Source organism: Gekko japonicus, unplaced genomic scaffold (genome assembly GCF_001447785.1).
Source record: "Gekko japonicus isolate JY-2015 unplaced genomic scaffold, Gekko_japonicus_V1.1 scaffold28, whole genome shotgun sequence".
In the NCBI taxonomy this organism is placed as follows: Eukaryota; Metazoa; Chordata; class Lepidosauria; order Squamata; family Gekkonidae; genus Gekko; species Gekko japonicus.
This window is the reverse complement of record NW_015177010.1, coordinates 1,592,241-1,607,898: the sequence shown is the minus strand read 5'-3', so window position 1 is coordinate 1,607,898 and position 15,658 is coordinate 1,592,241. Positions and strand designations below refer to the sequence as shown.

Below are 15,658 nucleotides of genomic sequence, written 5' to 3'. Positions count from 1 at the left end.
GCGCATTTTCTCCTCATGAGGGGGCTTCCAGATTTTATGCGCTGCCCTATCCTCTTTTCTGGACCCATAATCCCCAAACTTTGGAGACGGAGGATACACTTTGGGGTGCTGGACTCTCTAAGGGCCTGTTTGTCTTTGCTTACCCGAGTTACTGGCGCTTTGGCGCAATAAATGTTAAACACACACACCTCTCCAAAGAGAAGTGGAATCGTCCAGGCAGCTGCCGATAGACTAGCCAAGGACTATGTATAACTAAATGGGGGGAGGAGGGAGTTTAAAGCCCGGTTGAGAACAGCTGAGTGGAAGCAAAAGAAGACGGAAAGGGGAGCAAGCTGGGGGAAGCTGCCTGTTAGGATATCCTCGGGGGGTGAGTGAATATAGAGGGGTTTTGTGTTTTGCTCTACTTTTCCCTTTTTCTTCTCTCCTTTGCCCTGAGGTGTTTCTCTACCTGAAACTCGGCTTAGTCCCAGATCCTCCCCCTCCCCATTTCAGGCAGAGGGAATCCTAGTGTGCATAGGGTTAAAGCTAAATTTAGGGGGGGGGGGATCACTAGGTGGTTTATTGCTTTTGGGGGGAAAGAGAGAGGTGCGGTATACTGCCCCCTTATTTATTATTGAACATAACCCGGTACACAGTCCGATCTTAATGCTTGCTTGCTCGGAAAGAAGTCCTGCTACCTTTCGAGGGGCTTAAGTGTGCAACGAATTGCAGCCTCTAAGCGAATGGTGATGGTAAACAACAATCTACCTCCCTCTGACTATAAGGGAAGGAGGGTAGCTGTTGCCACATTTGCTAAGCGATGGCTATTGTTTACAAAGCTAATGTCTCGTCAGTCCTTTAAAAGAAAAGAAAAGCCCGTTGCATTCCCCCCTCCCCCCCGGGAACCTAATAGGAAGGCCCGGAGGGGTTTCTAAAGCGTTTTCTGTGTAGGACTCTCGTTACAGATGTTAGCGGCCAGAAGAAGCAAATGGTGGCGCTGAAGAGGGGCCTTTTTTTGTTGTTGAAGCTTCCCTTGGAAACGCTGTTTTGTTTTGATCCTGCGGTGCCAAAGTGCCGTACTTCGAAGTAACTGCCAAAAATACATGGGAGGGGCGAGAGGGTAACTGAAGCAGATGGAGGAAGAGGAGGAGTTTTTGAAGAGCTCCGCTTGGGGTTGTGTGTGCGTTCTGGAGCGCAGCGGAGGGGGACGTGTGCAGCACAATGTAGAGGTTAAAAGAGTCAGACCAGGACTGGGTTTAGTCGCTTGCTTAGCCGCGAAGCCCGCTGGGTGACCCCTGCGCCAGCCTCTGGGATTCCCAGGAGGACAGGCGGTGTAAAAATGTACAGCTCTTTTGGGTAGCGAATCCAAGTTGCCGAATGGGATTTTTCTCTGGACAAAAAAATAAAAATCCGTGCGATACCCTTTTGATTAAGGTCAACTCAAATGACACAGCTGTGCGGACTCTGGAGTTGTCCAGAGCGCAGGCGGGATGTTAAAAGGAGAGTGAATGGGGTGGGGGTGTTTTTTAAATCCAGCCCGGTAAAGTGTTCTGGACAATTCAAGAGCTTTGTGTCAAATATTGCTGCTGTTTTTTTTAATGGGGTACAAAACTTGCCCTAGGGCTGAATGAGACATGACTGAAATTCATAGGTCCTTATGCAACTCCGAGGTGCATGAAGAACCAAATAAGGAACCGACTCCTGCATCGGGAAATATGTATTGGGCAACACACAACACCACAAGCTGCCTTATCTGCGGCCCAATGCATTGTTCATGTGCAATGTGCAACACATCAGCACAAGCATGTACATTCTGAAGTAGGGTTATCTGGGGATTTGGGGGGTGGAGCCTGAAGAGGACAGGGTTTGGGGCATAATGCCATAGAATTCAACTTCCGAAGTGGCCATTTTCTCCAGGTAAACTGGTCTCTGTTGCCTGGAGATCAGTTGTAATAGTTGGAGGTCTCAAACCACCACCTGGAAGTTGGTCACCCTATTCTGAAGTGAGCCCCCCCATCAATTAAGCTTTTTTTTTTTTTGGTCTTGCTGCTTCCCATACTCTTGTGCCTCAGATTTTGAGTTGAAAACTAGATTGGTTGAGGACACATTATGAATTTATATCAGAAGCATAGATCTAATCCTTGCTGTTTTTCCTTTCTGGTAGATGCCTGGGTACCACACCATTTATTTATTTATATTTTTATCCTGTCTGTTCTCAAAGAGTTCAGGGCAGTATAAGTGGTTTCTACCACCTCCATTTTTATCCTCACAGCGAGCAATTCTGTGATTTAGGTTAAAACCAAGGCAGAGGTCCAAGGTTGTCCAAACAGCCCATCTGAAATTGCCAGAATTCTACTTTCTCTTTTTTCTTAAGACTGTAAATTCAAGAGAAGGAATCCTCAACTGTGGAGAGATAAATGATCTCTGTTCCACCCCAAACTATTCTTGTGAGAATATCATTTATCACAGGACCCTACTTAAACACAGGCATAAGGTTGAATATGTCTGAGAATTCCTAGGCTTGGATCCTATGAATTAGTTCCATGCACAATTGATAGTTTTAGTGGAAGAGGAGGCGTGTTGTACAGCAAAAACTATTTAGTGCTCATGAAATTCATTCATAGGATCCAAGCCATAGTATGTTTATCTTCAACAGCAGAAGAGTAGAAGATCTCTAAGCAGATTTGTGATTAGCTCCGCAAAGAGCAACAGGCTATTAGTAGACCTAAACCAAAGCAGGCAACACACTAATCCCAAACTATAATAATACTTATTGGGTCACAAGGCTGCTTGGAATGACCACAGATAGGATGGCACATAGCTGGTTTATGTGGAGCAAAGGGATGGAAAGAGAACTTTGAGGGCAATTTAGTGACTGCTCCCAAATCTTGATGACTGAATGTTCAGCATCAACAAAGATAATACTTACAGTGTGGAATTTGCCTTGAGTCTCAGTGAGAAAGGCAGACTATAAGTAATGTAAATATCCCCGTGTACCAGCTACGGTCCATATGTCTCTGTGCGCCAACTACGTCTTCAGACAGCCATCTCTTGGCTATCCCACCACTCAGGGTGGCCTGTCTGGCATCAAACCAAAGCCTGGGCCTTCTCCACTGTGGCACCGGCTCTGTGGGCTGGAGGGGGGCTCCAGCTCCCTGTAGAGATGAGTGGGGCCCCTTCCTCAGAGATTTTCAGGAGGCGCTGCAAGGCCTGCCTGTTTGCCAGGACTTTTGAGGGTGTTTGAATAGCGAACACCTTTTAAGGGGAGAAGATATTTGGGCTTCTCATCTTATCTTTGGTTTTAGTTGGGGATGTTTTAACTCTTATTGTATGCCTCTTTGAACCCAGAGGAAAGGTGGGATATAAATGCTTTAAGATTGTAAGCGTAAATCCTAAAAGTCAAGCATTGCATTGAAAGTTTTAAAATAAAATAAAGAAACCTTTTCTATTCTTACCAGAAGCTACAAACAAATTTCTTTCTTTCATTTATCTTCATAACTTGGAAAACCCTCTATTAAATCAACCACAATAAATTGGGTAGCCTGAATCAACAGAGCAATCCTAAACAGAGTTATACCCTTCGGAATCCATAGAATTCAATGAGCTTAGAAGAGTGTAACTCTGCTTAGGACTGCACTGAAAGTCTTGTCAGATGAGGCGTTGCAATGCTTCGATCTAAATCTTCTTGAACTGTTTGAGAAACAACCAGCATACAGAAACTGAATATTCATAATTTAAGCTACAGACAAGACCATGTTATTAGCAACTTGAGATGTGTGTGCAATGTCCTCTGAAAAAAATATAGCCTGGTCAGCTGGACCGTAACTGGCAGAAACCAGATGAGATTCCTATCAAATAAATGGACCACATTCGGTCTTGGAGGACTCATCAAAACAGAATTTCCATGAATAGATTTTCAGATGCTAATTTTGATATTTCTTTGTTTAGAAGATTTTTATTCCATCTTTCTGTTACATATGGCGGTGAAGGCGACGTTTACAAGTAGAAATGAATAAATGACACGTTGCTGCTGCTAAGGGCCATAGTTTTTATCCAATAAAGCGCAAACTGAAGGGGTGTAGATTTTCTTCATGTTTGTTTTTTCTGTATTCTTGTAAAAAGTATACAGAGGATGATATTGTTAATGAAGAGATAATGTTGGAGGAGAGGTTCTAAGCATCCTGGTGGTGGAGTAGCTGCATTTATGCCCTCTAGGCCGAAATGTAGAAAATAAATCTATGAACTTATTTCATAAGCAGCTGGGATCAGTTCTTTGGGGGTGCCTGGAGGGTCTTCCTAAATTCTCATTACAACTCCCAGTAAGATTATTGACCTCTGGCATTGTGGGGCTCGCTTGGATGAAATAGTCATATGGGATGGGAGGGTTACTACAGAGGAGCTAATAGTAATACTTATCATATGGGCTCTACTGGTAGCAGGAGCTCCTTTGCATATTAGGCCACACACCCCTAGTGTAGCCAATCCTCCAAGAGCTTACAGAGCTCTTCTTACTGGGGCTACTGTAAGCTCTTGGAGGATTGGCTACACTAGGGGTGTGTGGCCTAATATGCAAAGGAGCTCCTGCTACCAGTAGAGCCATTTCAAAGATTGTCTGGCAGCCTTAAGTTCTAGCCCTTTTAGCATTATGCACCACTAAAGTGGCAAGCTATACTTATTTTGGGGGCTGAGAGAGCTCTGAAAGAGCTATGAAGGATCCAAGATCACCCAGCTGGCTTCATGCGGAAGAGTGCAGAATCAAACCTCATTCCCCAGATTAGAGTCTGCTGCTCTTACCCACTACACCATGCTGGCTGTCAGAGGAGCTGCCCTGACAGAACAAGCATGTAAGACTGCACTCCCACCTTTCTCCTCAGTGCAAACCTCTGATCCACATTCTGCAGTTCCCTGGCCAAACCTGGAAATATGTGTGAGCCTGCAGGAAAATGTCTAATATGTGTACCTGGCCCTGTTTCGCTATCAATCCGTATGGGGGTATAGATAAATGATTGTATAACATAGACATTACATATGAATTGCTGCTCCAAAACTACCATCACCAGATGTGATGGAAGAAAACTTTTCTGTTCATATATGACCAGGGGTAGTTTCGTAGAAAAAGAGCTAGGGGAACTCATTAGCATAACTCATTAGCATATGCCACACCCCCTGACATCAGGGGCCCGGCGGTGGACCTGCAAGGCCGGCGGGAGTGCGAGGAAGCTCCGCCAAGGCCCTCCCTGGCCCCAGGCAGGCAGGGGTGGGGAGAGGCAGGCAGGAAGCAACTTACCCTCCCTCTTCTCCTGCCTCCTCCTGGCTGAATGAGGTGCGGAAGCGGGGCGGCCGGAAGCAGGGGGCGGGGCTTCGTCATGTGCCCCGCCCCCCACACCTCACCCGGGGGAACTGCGATCCCCCCCGAATCGACCTCTGTATATGACTGGGGCTTCCTTCATCACAATTAACACTGTGGTTGGGCCAAAGGGCATGTGTGATGTGCTGGACTTTCAATACCTTCCTGATGCCTGTCCCTGAGGTGACTTTCTCCCTGCTAGGCCCACTTCTGATATCCGAAGCCTACTGCTTTATATATGGTTGAGGGCAGGTCTACTTCGAAAGAGGCTGGTCTACTGCCCTTAATGATATGTGGGGAGATCTCCTGTTCAAAATAAATGGAGACTGTGTTCAAATTGCCACTTGGAATGAGCTCTAGGTTCACCATTCTTGGCAGTGCACAAAACACAATATTGCATAGCACCGACAGTTAATGCCAATGGGATTGTGGCAGTCCATCTAGCCCAGTGGTTCTCAAACTGTGGGTCGGCAGGCACCCAAAAATAGGTTGTGACTGTCTTGCAGGTGGGTTGTAAAGTCAGGAGGGGATAAAGGACGAGCTTGCAGAAGAGGCTTTGGGAGACTCAATGGAAAATTTGGGTTTGTCTCTGCTAGGTGTGCAAAATGGCCATGAAATACAGCATGTTGCTCAGTACAGCCAAAGGAGCCTCCCTCCAACTTAAGTGGCTTTTCTGTTGGAGGAAGAGCCACTTGAATTGGAGGATGGCTTCAAGCATTGCTTCAAGCATTGCTCACACCCCACTATTACCAAACATTTTTTAAAAGGATTAGATTCCTGTGTCTTATGCTGGTTAATTAGCATGCTGTTACTTAGTAAATCCCAAAATAACTATAGTAAATTTAGAAGTGGCTCCCACATTTAACACTTGAGAACTGCTGCCCTAGTTGAATACCAGTGTGTCACATCACTGTCAGCAGCAACATCACAGAGACCTGAGATATGAATCCCATCAGAAGAGGGACTGACATTCCGTGGGCCATTGAGGCAAGTCAGAAACCAAAGTAACTAAACGCTGGGGGCTTGGGTGTAAGACTGATCAGAAGAAACACCGTGGAGTCTGGGTCACAGGCATCCAAGGTCAGAAGACAAGTAATACCTCCAAGGCAGAGTTTGAGAATTGGAACGAAAAGCAGGAACAGACTGAGTGGATTGATACTCAGGCAAAGATCCAGGCATAACCTGGGAATATTTATGAGGTCAGGTTAGTCAAGGGGGACTAATGGAGTTGGCAGTGCTTGCAAAGTGGAGCCCTGCAAGGGCCATAAAGAGCATCATGGCCTGATTTGCCCTTCCTTACGTAGCCATATGTTATCCTCCACCAGAGGCATCAGCACACAGACCCCAAAACTCCCAAGTTCAAATCATGAAACAGTGTGACTCCTACTGTTCCATCTGTATCGATCAGCATACAGAAAGAAAGGCAAGTCCAAGCAAAACTAACACAGAGATGTCGGTGTCCACGCCAAGACGGTTAACCTGCAATACTAAGTAGACCAGGGAAAGACAGAATTCAAAAACTGTACCGTTTGAAACCTCAGTAGATCTCTGTGCCCACATGTACACGGGCTAGATCCTCCCACCTTCTTTGATTTTAACTGAAGCTCTGGGTAATTCACTGTGTTAATCCACTTTAATGGAAGAGCTGTATTATTTGGAAGAGGCGGCACAGCTTCAGTGTTTGTACCTGGTCATTACAGGATGACTTTATAGTATCTGTTCCAAGTTAAATCTGTTCACTGAAATTACAAAAGAGAATGCAACATAAAATCCAAACCATTATAGAATTTCCCTCCGTACAGACATGGCAGCTCCTGTTCAGTGGCTATGGTACACAATGGAATTGTGCATTTTGCTCACAAATCTGTTTTCTTTTGTCTGTCTCAATCTGCAGAATTGCCAAGCAAGGACCTTAAATGCACAAAGCACTGGAAGTGCAACCTCCAGTAAGTTGCATCAGAACCTACATGCGGAAGAACTCCTGAGCCGGTACGGCTGAAAAGAACGGGCCAGCCTATCAGAAATGTAGTGTGGCCTCCAACTGACCATGGTTCACTGTTAGAGTTGCCAGCTCTGGGTTGGGAAATACCTGGAGATTTGGGGGGTGGAGCCTGAGGAGGGTGAGGTTTGGGGAGGGGAGGGACTGCAGCAGGATACAATGCTGTAGAGGCCACCCTCCAAAGCAGCCATTTGCTCCAGGGGAACTGATTTCTGCCACCTAGAGATCGGTTGAAATCACAAGAGATCTTCAGCCACCACCTTGAGGTTGGCAAGACTATTTACTGTACCCATTGCCGTGTGCTCCTATTTTATCCGATGACGTGTGTATGTCGGTGTATGCCTCTCCCTCTTTCTGCTTAAAATAGCTCTCACAACAGCACTTTAGAACTCTGGGTCTAAGATGGTGATAGCATTTCACTGCCTCTTCTAAAGGAAGAGTGTAATGCTAGGGAGAATGAAGCTGTGTTTTTTGGACACTGATTTTTGTCCACTGACCTAAATTCTTCTCAGGAAATGTTTATCAGGGTGAATGAAACATGTAGAGACAGACTTCTTTGTGATGGTTCTCCGGATCCCTCATTTTATCCGTGTGGCAAATATGAATGGACTGCATTATGGAAACTGTCCGGTGCTGGCCTCAGTAGTAGATTAGAATCTGATACTCTGCATATTGGGATTACAGGTTGTTTGAATGATCTCTGGCAAGAATCTTGCTGACATCTACCACTGTAAAATGACACCGGTGGGAACTCGAGGGTAACTATGCAAAGAAAGGGGGAGAAGAAGAATACTGGTTTTGGCAGTTTGTGTTCTGCTGGATGCTTATGCATGGGACGGACGAGCGAAGCCTGACAACTTTTTTTTTTAACTTACAAACTCACCCATGTTAGATCCAGTGCAGTACTTCCAAAGACACAAGGACCTCTGCTTGCACAACTATTTGTGGCTCCTACCTCCCCTGGCAGCCTGAACCCTGCCCCCTGAAACCCTGTTCCTGGGGAGGGGGATCTTCTCCTGCCCCTCAGGAGCAGAATGGGAGGCACTTAGGGCTGCCGCTGGAGAAGGATCCATGAAAGTTGCTGCCTGTGGATGGAAGTCCTTGCACTGCAGAAACACTGTGCTGCATCCATCCCCCTGCATAAGCCTGTGCAATCAGGAATCAGCTGTTCAGTGCAGTATAACTAAGCCATGTCCCATCCAGTGTTCCCTCTAAGCTGTGGAGTCTTGTGAGCAAAAATTATACTCTGTGAGCTACTGGCATTACAGTTGTTTTTTTTTTTTTTTTTAATTCACTTTTTATTGTTGAGTATATCCGTTTAACACAATCATAGTTCACTTTCTTCTGTACCTAAAACGAAAAGTTGAAAGGGTTGCCTCCGATTGTGGGCGCTGTAGAGAACCCCTCTACAGCGAGAGGCCAAATAACCTCTCTCCCTATATTCGGAGGTCTTGGGGGGGGCACACTCGTCGCCTCCTTGCTACACCCATTTATGGCACTGTAAATTCTTAACTTCAAATTAAACAGCTCTTCTATATTTCCAACCTTCATAAACATGTTAAGAGAAACAGTCTACTCTTATACTAAAACATCCTACTTAGAATTATTACCTCTTATCCTATAACCTAACTATCAATGCCAAAGTATGTTGTTCCCCTCACAGCTCCCCATCTTTCAATTTCATAACAGCTTCAACAAGTTTTTTCCCCGTCATCTCATTATATGCTGTGAATGTTTTATTTTTTATCGTCACAGCCAAATGTCCAAGAGCTAACCATCTGTATGGTATTTCCTTCTCTCTCAATGTTTTAGCCGTTTCACGCAAGCCTCTTCTTGCAATCAGCACCTCTGGGATGACGTCAGCATATAAAAACACACAAGTGTCCTCTAAGAGCAAACCCTTTTTTTCCCGAGCTATTTTAAACAGTTTATTCCTTGTGTTGAGCTCTTTGAATTCAATGATTATATCTTGCGGAACTCCTGCGGGGGCTCTCTTTGAAATGTTAATTCGAAAAGCCGAAGTGATTATCTCTTCCAAGGTCTCTGTTGCACCTTCCGACTGCAGTATCTGCAGAAGCCATTTGTTGAGTTCCTCCTGTAAATTTCCTGTTGCACAAAAGTTGGGGGAAACTCCCCGTAGCTTCGCTTTTCTTTCCCTTAGTCTTGTCTCATGGAGGATAATCCTGTTCTTAGCCCAATTTTCAAACGACCGTATCTCTGATAAATCATCCGAAACTCTCTTGGCTGCCTGAAGAGCAGCGTCTGCCTTCTGCTCAGATTGCTTTACAGCTGAAGCCATTTCGTCTAGTTTCTGATTTATCGGGTCGATAGCACTCTTGAGCTGAGCGAATTCCTTTCTTAGTAGTCCAACATCAGAAGACAGAGTCCTTATCTCGCTTTTAATCTCCTCCTTTATTTCTTTTAACGCCTGTGCAATTGTATCTCCTGCAGCTGCGGCCATTTCTTCTGGCAAAGAAAAATCACGCTCTGACTCAGAGTCCGTTTCTTCTGTTGTTAATAGTTTAAGAGGTGACTTTTTAACGCCTCTTTTGCCTCTGGCTTTTCCCTTAGCTGGCATTGATAGTTTTTTATAAAGTTACCTTGTTTTTAAAGAGTAAACGTTGTTTATCCGTTGGGGGTTGCAGGAGAGCGAACAAGCTGCAGCCGACCGGAAGGACTGCTGCCACGCCCCCCTGGCATTACAGTTGTGAGTGAGCGATTTGGTTGCTGCATAAATTAGTTCGCTCTGGAGCCATCCTTCCTGAGCTGAGACAAAAATGTGTGAGCCGGAGGCTAAAAAACTGTGAGCTAGCTCACACTAACTCATCTTAGAGGGAACACTGGTCCCATCCAACTGGCCACTGTATCCTTGGCTTGGTTCTCACAAACAGCAAGTGAGGCAGTAAGCCCCTGCCTAGATTATACCACTTTTAGATTGTAAAAGGGGCCTCCTGTGATGGAAGGAAAAGAAAAACATTCCTGGGCATGGAAACGTCTTCTTCCTTCTCTCTCACAAGGTAGTGAGTTGACTATGCATCAGAACGTTCTGTGGTTCATCATATGGACCCCAACGTGCAGCCTGAGGTGGTCTACAATCCAGGCATAGATCTACCACCTCACCTACTGTTTAAGAACCAAACCTCGCTCTGTCAAAACTGTTTTACGTGAATAGGCAAATGTGTCACTGTTGCTATGGCTGCCCAAGAATTAAGTGAATTCCTCAGGGCCTTCATGACAGTGACTCACAATGTTACTTTGTTAACTGCACTGATGTGATTATGTCACAAACCCAAAAGGGCCAAGCTGAGGGTTGCCAACTCTGGGCTGGGCAATTCCTGGAGATGCGGAAGCAGAGCCCGAGGAGGGTGGATTTTGGGGAGAGGAAGGAGCTCAGCAGGGATGTGATGTTAACAGAGTCTTCCCTCTCAAGCTGCCATTTTCTCCAAGGGAACTGGCCTCCGTAGCCTGGAGATCAGGCGTCATTCTAGGAGAACTCCAGGCCCCACCTGGAGCTTGACAACACCAGCCGAATTTAACTTTTTTATGCTTTGAGTGTTAAAAAAAGGTTTGTGTGTATGTGTTGGGGTGGGTGTGTTAAAACCAGGGCTATTTTTGGGCAGGAACCCACAGGAACGGAGTTCCGGCTGGCTCCCGAGTTGGCCACACCCAACAGGAACTCATTAGCATAATAGGCCACACCCAACAGCAGGAACTCATTAGGATTGGCTACATTAGGGGTGTGTGGCCTAACATGCAAAGGAGTTCCTGCTACGAAAATAGCCCTGGGTTTTGACAATAAACAAGGTAAACAGAATAAGAAGGGAAAGGTGGGTGTGGCTGGATGACCACACTTCTGGTAACATGGGGGTGTGGCCTAATGTGCTAATGAGCAGTGCTGTCAGGGGTGTAGCCTAATATGCTAATGAGTTTTGCTGTTGGGTGTGGCCTGTTATGCTAATGAGTTCCTGCTGGGCTTTTTCTACAAAAAGAGCCCTGGTTAAAACAAAAAACATCTGAATGGTGCTATGGATCTTAGAGTTCTGAAATCAAATACACCTATCACTTTCTATAATACTGGGGTCCTGCAAGGAATTCCTGCAAGGAACTGCAGGGAGAAGAGAGGAGAATGAACAGTTGGCAATGTCCTCCCAAACTGCAGTAGTGGAAAATGTGTTGAATTCTGGCCTATGGGAACAGTTTTCTGCTCCCCTACCCTTTAGCTGTCTTGCGTTGTAGCAACATTACCTGAACAGCTAAGGTCAAGAGCCAGGGAAATAGTCTTGCACCTGAGTAGTCTTGAGCCTGAGTAGTACGACAGTCTGAACCAAAGACCTGTTAGTGCTCTTCCAGTTTTGACTTGATTGGCACCCCTACAAATTTAGAGCATTGTGTCAGGGATGGGGAATTAAGGTGGGGGCCACATGCCTCATTGTGCCAGTCCCCTGGGTGCTGTGTCCTCTTCCAGGATCCTAAAAACTGTTAGGAGCTCCATCATTCTAATTTCCACCCTGATTCCAGTTTTTTGCCCACTTAACTGATGCTGAACTGCTGTCAGCATTCCCTGTTTCATGGAGCATGCTCAGTGGCTATTCATTATTTGGGGGCAGGCAGTTTTTTAAATTTACCAACTTAGTATTTTTCATATCAAAGGAGTATGGGGGCATGGCTCCATGGTAGAGTGTTTGCTTGGCATTGTAGAAGATCCCTGTTTCAGTTCCTGGCATTTCTCTAGTTAAAAAGACCGGGTTGTAGGTGACATGAAAGACCTCTGCCTGAGACCCTGGAGAGCCACTATTAATCTATACAGTACTGACCTTGATGGATCAAGGGTCTCATTCCGTATAAGGCAGCTTGATGTGTTCATGTGAGTCTCCTCAGAAGCTCTTCCCTTGTCCTACTGATAGGGTTGTGAACTTTGCTATTAGAAAGAACAATGTGGGAACCTGCAAGAAGATGCAGAAAGAGGAAGGAAGCATGGACAGAATAAAGTATTAGGAAATTCTCCCATAGGTAGTGTAATAATGCAGCAGTGCTAGGTTCTGGGGCTAGACGAATAGCTACCTGGTCTTGAAATCTGCAGTTAAGTATTGTAACATAATTGTGGCTAAAGTTCTGGATAGCTGAACAAGAAACTACATGTGGCGCCCTGAACCTGAGCTGTACAACACGAAAAGGGGTATTTTTACCTTTCCCCCTTACTTTTTGGTATATGCTATACAGGAGAGTTTGAGGGGTAAGGGGTTGGGAAATGTGCCAGAGATCACGGAGAGCTGCTCACAGTCACATGAGGCAACAGTGAAAAATTGTCTGACTCTGTATAAAGTGGCTTCATATGTTTATCCTGGACCCAAGCTAAACGTGATAGGAGAATTCATGGCCAGTATGAGTTCTCTATTGTCATTTCAAAACATATGGAGCCACGGAGCTCTCACTCCACACACACACACATACCCTGGTGCCTCTTCAAATGCAGCTGTTTTGGCACTTGAAAAGGCACGGGATTGGAGGGGGAAGTGTTCTGTACGGTGGACTCGATCCTCATGGCATTTTCAAATGATTATGTTTTGGCATGCCTGGGGAGTACCCTGAGCTTGCTGAACCCCTGCTGTCTCTATGGGTGACCCCCTTTTGCTGTCCTATTGGCAGGACATGAATTTGATTCCATTAGGGGGAATGCATGAAGTTTACTTAAAGTAAGGAACATCTGGCAAAGTTCTGTCTTGTAAGCAAGAGATCTAACTTTAGCTTTTGGCACTTGATGCAAGATTAAATTTGTTGGCTCGCAGCCAGAACATACTTGGAGTATCTGCAGTATGACGCTCTAAATTCCACATGGAGCTCCAAATGGGATGGAATACTCACTTCCTGTCCTACACGTGTTGTTTAGTGCAGGGCTGGTCTTTTAATCATCTGAGCTACACGGGAATTAGCTCTTCTTCTTTAGCGCAGGAAATGATTTCACCCCATTAAGTCCTGACAAGTATAAACTTGAATACATAAAGCTGCCTTATACTGCATCAGACCCTTGCTGTGTCACGATCAGTTTTGTCACTCAGACTGACAGCAGTTCTTCACAGGTCACAGGTCTGTTCACATCACCTACTGGCTGGCCTCTTTAACTGGAGATGACAGGGACTGGACCTGGGACTTTCGGCATGCAAAGCAGATGCCCCGCCCCTGAGCCAAATTGTTTCCTAATGTGACTTTAATGAACTAGCAGCTGCTGTTTAAAATCACTGGCTTTCCAAGAATGAGAACTGGTGTCATGTAATGGCTCAAAATGGGAACTAGGAAGCCCTGAGTTCTAATCTCACCAGGTGGCCTTCAGCAAGCTCCTCGCTCTTTCCACCTCAGTTGCACTTCTGTCCCACCTCTCACTTTTACAGAGTTTCTGTGCATTGTTGCAATAATCTAACCCACTAAAATGCTTTGGAAATACTAAGTATTGAATTTAATCATTTCTGCTTCTTTTTTAATTGTAGGAAAACTGCATCAGTCTCTGCAAATTTGGGACAGACTCGTTTCTGTAGCTTTAGGTAGGTTGCTATAAACCTTTGAATGGTCCTGAGTGACAAAACGTTTGGCATCCCCCCCTTCTAAGTGCTAATGGCTTCCTCAGAGTCATGACTCTTATGACCAGTGGACATAGAGAACCTGCTTAACAACCCTATGGCCAATGGGAGGAATCCCACCCCCAAACTTGGAAGTGATGTCATCATATCAGCAATGTCGCACAGCAACACTCTTGTTTTTTGGGCAAAACTCTATGGTTTGAGGGCCGTTTTACCATAGAGCTTTGCCCCCAAACCAGACCGTTGCTGTGTGATGTCACTGACATGATGATGTCACCAATGCATGACACCAGCATGTCGCAGTGCTCCACCCCCACTCCCGGAAAGTCTCTCTCCCTCCCCTGCTGGCGCGGTCATTGGACCTCTCAATCCGAATGCTTAGGCTTTGCAGGCTTACATTGCAATCCACAAGCAGAGTTACTCAGCTTATTATTGTGCTTGTTAGTCACTTAAAATGTTGCAGTTAATTAACAGTGCCATCCAAAATTCTTCATAGATAGACACAGGCTGCGATGTGACTTGCCTTATAGATGCATGTGTATGCCAAAAAAGTGTTACATCATATCTGAGTCCTGCTCCTCTCCTTGGGCTTCTGATGAGCTGTATATAAGAACAAGTTTTGAAGTGGCATATAAGTGCATATGTGTACCTTCCAAAAATGTTCATGAACATTATCAAACATAGTTGCAAAACTGTTCTGGGATTGGGGTAGGGACTGTGCTGTTGTTGACAGGGAAGGTAGCTAGTAGGAATCCACTACAGGCAGCTTTTCCCAACACACTGGAAACTGACAGAATCATTCCCCCACCCCAATGTGTTTTCAGGTAAGCGACATGCTTTCTAATCCTTTTGGTCACACATAAAACATTAAAGTAGTCTTTCCCCCTAATCCATGAAAAATAAGGACGTTTAAAGATGGACTAAGTAATTTGGAGGAGTACCAGTGTCAAAAGGTGGCATTTCCCCCCAAAACAGTTTTCAGATTTAAGACCACCTTTCATCCTATACTTCTGAAGTGAAGTACTGCATCTCAGTCATTGGCTTTCCTTTTGGCTTTCTTCATCCTTCCAAGCACTATGTTCACAGCAGTGTTCCCTCTAAACTAAGTTGGTGTGAGCTAACTCACAGTTTTTTAGCCTCCGGCTCACACATTTTTGCCTTAGCTCAGGAAGGATGGCTCCAAAGCAAACTAATTTAGGCAGTAGCCAAATCGCTCACTCGCAACTTGAATGCCAGTAGCTCATGAAGTAGAATTTTTGCTCACCTCCACAGGTTAGAGGGAGCATTTGTTCACAGTGGATGATACTGTGGGATTAACCAGAGTAACTGTCATTCTTCTAACCTAGCCCCCTGGGTCAACAACTTTGTGGCCGGTACATAAGCAAAGCATCTCTACATGAATACAGTGTAGAAAAATGCCCAGTGCTCCATATCTATACGGCTGCAGGAAACTGCCTGTTATCCCATCCCTGTGTCAGCAGAAGTACAAAAATGCAAATTAAACGCTGTTATGCAAAAATGCATAATTGAATTCCCTCCTAGGATTTTTCGCTGTAGAATCAGGGATTACTAATTCATAATTACAGACCTCCTCCTTCTAATGGAGGGTGATGGTTCCTAAACAGGCCTCTAAGCACTATGCAGAATAAGCCAGTCTGGAGTTCCTGGTTATAAAAACCAAAGATCAAACATGCTTAGCAGTTGGACAGCCTGCTGCCACTGCAGCTTAGAAAATAAAATCAGATAAAAGGAATATACAGT

At 45.2% G+C, this 15,658-nt stretch overlaps 1 protein-coding gene across 2 annotated transcripts in view; it reads left to right on the top strand.

The window, feature by feature from the left end:
• Positions 1–268: 268 nt before the first annotated feature.
• The window catches only part of TCP11L2 (t-complex 11, testis-specific-like 2), a 31,251-nt gene continuing 15,861 nt past the window's right edge, over positions 269–15,658 (top strand). The window contains exons 1-3 of one of the 2 annotated variants that reach the window (XM_015427593.1): positions 269–367; positions 7,221–7,272; positions 13,808–13,861. The gene's annotated coding sequence lies outside the window, so the exon portion shown is untranslated. Of the gene's footprint in view, positions 368–7,220; positions 7,316–13,807; positions 13,862–15,658 lie in introns of both variants that reach the window. The other variant, XM_015427592.1, reaches the window with a different exon arrangement.